Source organism: Cebus imitator, unplaced genomic scaffold, assembly GCF_001604975.1.
Source record: "Cebus imitator isolate Cc_AM_T3 unplaced genomic scaffold, Cebus_imitator-1.0 Scaffold442, whole genome shotgun sequence".
Taxonomy (NCBI): Eukaryota; Metazoa; Chordata; class Mammalia; order Primates; family Cebidae; genus Cebus; species Cebus imitator.
Genome location: NW_016107757.1, coordinates 175,582 through 181,581, shown reverse-complemented (window position 1 = coordinate 181,581; position 6,000 = coordinate 175,582). Strand labels below are relative to the sequence as shown.

The window sequence follows — 6,000 nt, the reverse complement described above, 5'->3', positions numbered from 1 at the left end:
TTCACCATGTTGACCAGGATGGTCTCGATCTCTTGACCTCGTGATCCACCCGCCTCAGCCTCCCAAAGTGCTGGGATTACAGGCTTGAGCCACCGCGCCCGGCCAGTTTTGACTTTTTAAAATGCTCCTGTCAATGCTTTAAAAGATTTTTCTATCACCTCAAATAAATTTTTATTTTAAAATTATTACCAGCTTGATTACCACTCTGCTCTTTCTTTATTTTCGTTTTTACTAAGAAAAATTTAGGTTGAGGTCGAATCTAATATCACAGTGTTATTATGTTCCTTTTTCTATCCTGCTGGCAGGTACTTAAGAACTCCCTGTTCTTGGGGAGCTGGAGTCTTGCTATGTCGCCTAGGCTGGTCTTGAACTCCTGGCCTCAAGCGATTCTCCTGCCTAAGCCTCGCAAAGTACTGGAATTACAGGCATGAGCCACGGTGCCTAATCCTTAGAATTCCCTATTATTGAATTAAGTGTGATGTTATTTAATGTAATATTTATAATCCAGAAACCTTAATATTTAATAGTAAAAGTGAGTAAATATGGAGTTAAATAGAATTATATTACTTCATAACTATAAATGTATTGGTTGATGTATTTGCTTATCAGGCAAAAATGTGCCAAGATTTGAAAAGTATGTACATTCTAAATATTTAATTGCATACTGGCAAATCACCTTAGTATAATTTGTAACATATATTTTTGTCTATGCAGAGAGACTTAATTGATCCCTTTGTATTCTCAAACATTGAAGCATGTGGTGTCATTTTGAAAAAAGAAAACTTACAGAAATAAGGTCATAATAATCTGCCCTTAACGTGTGAATATGAGTTTCAGATTTTAGTAATTAATATATATTTTTTTCATAGGGTGGGCAATGATCTGTTGAACTTATCTTCTTTTATAGGACAGTTAGGGAAATGTATACAGCACAGTGGTATAAGTAATCATCTGAGCATATCAAGACATGGATATATACTTTACTTAATAAGGAGGAAATAGTTTAAAATAGCTGGCTTTTGATCCACCTCTCTACTAATTATTGGATGTTGTTCCATGTGGTAAACCCGGTTAACAATTATTAATGTCACCCAAAGTGTTTAAGCATTCTCTGACCTTCAGTGTCTATAATGAGGTTAAAGTGTAAAATGCACATTTTTTTCTTACATTTTAAGAGCTCCAAGAGTGGACTGTGTCTTCTAATTAATGGCACCTCATAGTTACCATCTGCTATTTTTTACATTTTAATGTCTCCAAAATTAGGAAATTTCTTTTTTTTCCTCACTGACATTTTTGATTCTCAGGAAATTTGTCTGTGTTATGTTAGGGTTGATAAAATAATATTTTATGGTTTAAAAAGTACAGGGTGATGTGTGGCAAGCATTCAGTAAATGGTAGTTAGGATAAGCCACTAATTAGTTTTAAGTTAATGATTTGATTTTTGGAAGTAGAGGAGACAAAACAAAGATATTACTGAATACACACACACACACACCCACCCCATAGGTTTTCCGAGATGGTGGGCCAAATGCTATAGAAATGGGTGCTATGATTCCTGAGTTTACAGGCGCTTACTCACTGGTGGGGGAAACAATTCCATCAGTAATTGGATAAAGGAAAATTTTGGGGAGAGAGTGGAAATACTTAGTTTAGGTTGAGTCTGAAACTAACCAGTGTCCATACACCACTTGGATTGTGCTAAATTGAAACTGTGTTTTAGTATGAGGACGATAGTAGAGAATCTGTTTGAGAGTAAGAGATAAACTAAAAGGTTAATTTTAGGGGATTATTTAAAACACAAGCTGAAATCATTATATTTATCAGTATCAGAAGTTTGTAATGTGCTAAGGGAGGAGAGTGGCAAGGAGTTTATTTATTTGTCCTAGGACATTTAAAAAAATGTGCTAGGCCAGTACTGCAAAAATATTTGTTAAGCAGGGGTTCATAGGTAACCTCATGACAAGTGAAGCAGGTCAGAGAAAAAAACTGGGATATCCAAATTACAAAAATAACAGTCTTTCAGCGAATTTATCCAGATGCATGATAACAGTAAACTTTGCATGTGTTTCGTCTTCCTTGTTCTGGCTTTAATGCTGTATTTTGTCTATTTACTGGACATTTCTGGTTGGATATTTGAGGAAATTTTAAAATGGGAAAACATTTTCCCCAACTAAGATAGTCTTTGAAGGTGTTCAAAACTTACTTTATAGGTTGTAATGTATTATAGGAGGCCTTAAGCGGAGGAGTTATACTTTGTCTTTTAAAAATCCTCCTCTAAACTCTCCAAGGGAGAAATTACACTGGTCATCTTATAGATAAACTGAGGCTTAGATAAGTTAAACATTTTGCCTTTGGTCAAATAGCTAGGAATCTGGAGAGCTAGAATTTGAACCTTGTCTCCAAAGTTCATTGGTTCTGCTATGCAATATAATTGCTCTCAATGTATGATAATTCACTTACTTAGACTAGAGCTTTCTAATCTTCATTAGCCATAGGTAATAAAATTCCAAGATTATGTAATCAGCAATGACTTTTATGCATTTTAATTATTACTGTTATCTTTTCATGTTCGTAGGATAATATATGGCTTAAAATGAATAGGAAAAAAATACCCTTCACAAATCTGTTACTTCATTGAATATTTAACTATGGTAGTGTTCTTTATAAAGTCCTATATGGGGAGTAACTGGATCTTTGTGTCTTAAGTGACTTACATAAGCTGAAAAGCAGATCCATTTTCTGGGTTGAATTTTTTTGTTTTTTGGGTTTTTTTTTTTAGCTGGAGTCTCACTCTATTGCCCAGGCTGGAGTGCAGTGGTGTGTCTTGGCTAACTGCAACCTCTGCCTCTGGGATTCAAGTGATTTTCCTGCCTCAGCCTCCTGAGTAGCTGGGACTACAGGTGCCTGCCATCATACCTGGCTAATTTTTGTATTTTTAGTGGAGATGGGGTTTCACCATGTTGACCAAGATGGTCTTGATCTCTTGACCTCAGGTTCTGTCCTCCTGGGTCTCCCGAAGTGTTGGGATTACAGGTGTGAGGCACTTTGCCTGGCCTAGGTTGAATTTTTTAAATGGGTTTTTGTATTTGAGGGGCTTTTAAAATAATCACTGTCTATCAGTAGTTATTGAATGTGCTTGGCTCCAAAGTGATATTTTTCTACTTCTAATGGAAAGATGTAGTCCTGTCTTCTGCCTTCTGGGTGTTTATATTTAGGAAGAAACAAGTACTTTGTTAGAAGACAAAGTTACTCTCTCAAATTTATATATTTTAAAAATTATCTGATTTATTTGAAATATAATGAGACTAGAGTAAAGCAGAAATTGGTGTTTTTTCATTTGGTTTTTCTTAATCTTAAGTTTTGAAAGAGAACCAAGTTTAACAATTCTTCACCATAGGAGGACAGGATTTCAAATCCTGCTTCTCCATTAAATCATTTACTTTGTTTTTATAAGCTGATACTATATATCCTTCTTACAATAGTGACAGAGAATCACTGGGAATGTGTAATGAACAAGCTGAGAGACTTCTGTAGCCAATGAATTGATTAATCTATTGTGGCTCTATTAACTTGTTTGAATTTTTTAAGTTTTCATAATATCAGGTATATCTATTTTTATTTACTCAGGCATTTAAAATTTTCATATGTGTGTGTTTAGCATTATATATGGAGTTTATAGAGATTCATGAATGTAAAGAGAAATATACCTGCCTGTTAATTCAGCAAGTATTTATTGAACAGTTCTTTATTCCTGACATTGTTTTAGATGCCTGTGATCCATCAGTGAATAAAATTGACAGGTATCCTTAGCCTTGGGAGCTTATAATCTAGCCTATTAATAGCTTATGCTCTAATTATGAAAGAAAATAAAAAACATACACAACAATTAGGAAGTAATTGCAGTTATTAAGCTTCAAAAGAATATCTAAGCAAGTATATGGGTTAAAAGTACAGATAATTTAAATGATAAGGGAAGAAATAAGTAATTAAAATGGGGTTCAGTTAATTCAGAAGATTTCTTAAAGGAGGTACATCTTCTATTTATTTTTTTGGACAGTTACTATTTATTTTTCTAATTATACTTTAAGTTCTGGGATACATGTGCAGAATGTGCAGGTTTGTCACGTAAGTATATACATATACATGCCATGGTGGTTGACTGTACCCATCAAACCGTCATCTACATTAGATATTTCACCTAATGATATCCCTCCCTTCATCCCCCAGCCTCCAACAGGCCCCGGTGTGTGATATTCCCTTCCTGTGTCTATGTGTTCTTATTGTTCAGTTCCCACTTAGGAGTGAGAACATGTGGTGTTTGGTTTCTGTTCCTCTGTTAGTTTGCTGAGAATGACAGTTTCCAGCTTCATTTATCTCCCTGCAAAGGATATGAACTCATCTTTTTTATGACTGCATAGTATTCCATGGTGTATATATGCCACATTGTCTTTATCCAGTCTATCACTGATGGGCATTGCAGTTGATTCCAAGTCTTTGCTATTGTGAACAGTGCTTCAATAAACATACACATGCATATGCCTTTATAGTAGAATTATTTACAATCCTTTGGGTATATACACAGTAATGGGATTGCTGGGTCAAATGGTATTTCTGGTTCTAGATCCTTGAGGAATCACCACACTGTCGTCCACAATGGTTGAACTAATTTACACTCCCACCAACAGTGTAAAAACGTTTCTCTTTCTCCACATCCTCTCCAGCATCTGTTGTTTTTAATGATCACCATTCTAACTGGTGTGAGATGGTATCTCAGTGTGGTTTTGATTTGCATTCCTCTAATGATCAGTGATGATGAGCTTTTTTTCATATGTTTATTGGCTGCATAAATGTCTTCTTTTGAGAAGTATCTGTTCACATTCTTTGCCCACTTTTTGAAAGAGTTGTTTGTTTTTTTCTTGTAAATTTGTTTAAGCTTCTTGTAGATTCTAGGTATTAACCCTTTGTCAGATGGATAGATTGGAAATATTTTCTTCTATTCTGTAGGTTTCCTGTTCACTCTGATGATAGTTTCTTTTGCTATGCAAAAGCTCTTTAGTTTAATCAGATCCTATTTGTCTATTTTGGCGTCTGTTGCCATTGTTTTTGGTTTTTTAGTCATGAAGTCTTTGCCTATACCTATGTCCTGAATGATATTGCCTAGTTTTCTTCTACAGTTTTTATGGTTTTAGGTCTTACATTTAAGTCTTTAATCCATCTTGAATTAATGTTTGTATAAGATGTAAGGAAGGTGTCCAGTTTGAGTTTTCTGCATATGGCTAGCCAGTGTTCCCAACACCACTTATTAAATAGGGAATCCTTGCCCCATTGCTTGTTTTTGTCAGGTTTGTCAAAGATCAGATGTTTGTAGATGTGTGGCATTATTTTCTGTTCTGTTCCATTGGTCTATATATCTGCTTTGGTACCAATACCAAGCTATTTTAGTTTCTGTAGCCTTGTTGTACAGTTTGAAGTCAGGTAGCATGATACCCCAGCATTGTTCTTTTTGCTTAAGATTGTGTTGGCTATATGGGCTCTTTTTTGGTTCCATATGAACTTTAAAGTAGATTTTTTTTTTTTTTTTAAATTCTGTGAAGAAAGTCAATGTTAGCTTGATGGGGATAGCATTGAATCTACTTTGGGCAGCATGGCTATTTTCACAATATGGATTCTTCTTATACATGAGTATGGAATGTTTTTCCATCTGTTTGTGTCCTCTCTTATTTCCTTTGGCAGGGCTTGAAGTTTTCCTTGAAGAGGTCTTTCACATCCCTTGTGAGTTGTATTCCTAAGTATTTTATTCTCTTTGTAGCAATTGTAAATGGGAGTTCACTCCCAGTCAGGAGGCATGGGGGTCAAGGACCCACTTGAAGAGGCAGTCTGTCCCTTAGCAGAGCTTGTGTGCTGTGCTGGGAGATCTGCTGTTCTCTTCAGACCCAGCAGACAGGAGCGTTTAAGTCTGCTGAAGGGGCACAGCTGCCCCTTCCTCCAGGTTCTTTGTCC

General features: G+C 35.5%; 1 protein-coding gene across 1 annotated transcript in view; it reads left to right on the top strand.

Moving 5' to 3' along the window:
• The window catches only part of TMEM135 (transmembrane protein 135), a 250,550-nt gene that overhangs the window by 100,630 nt on the left and 143,920 nt on the right, over positions 1-6,000 (top strand). The gene's annotated exons all lie outside the window — the stretch shown is intronic.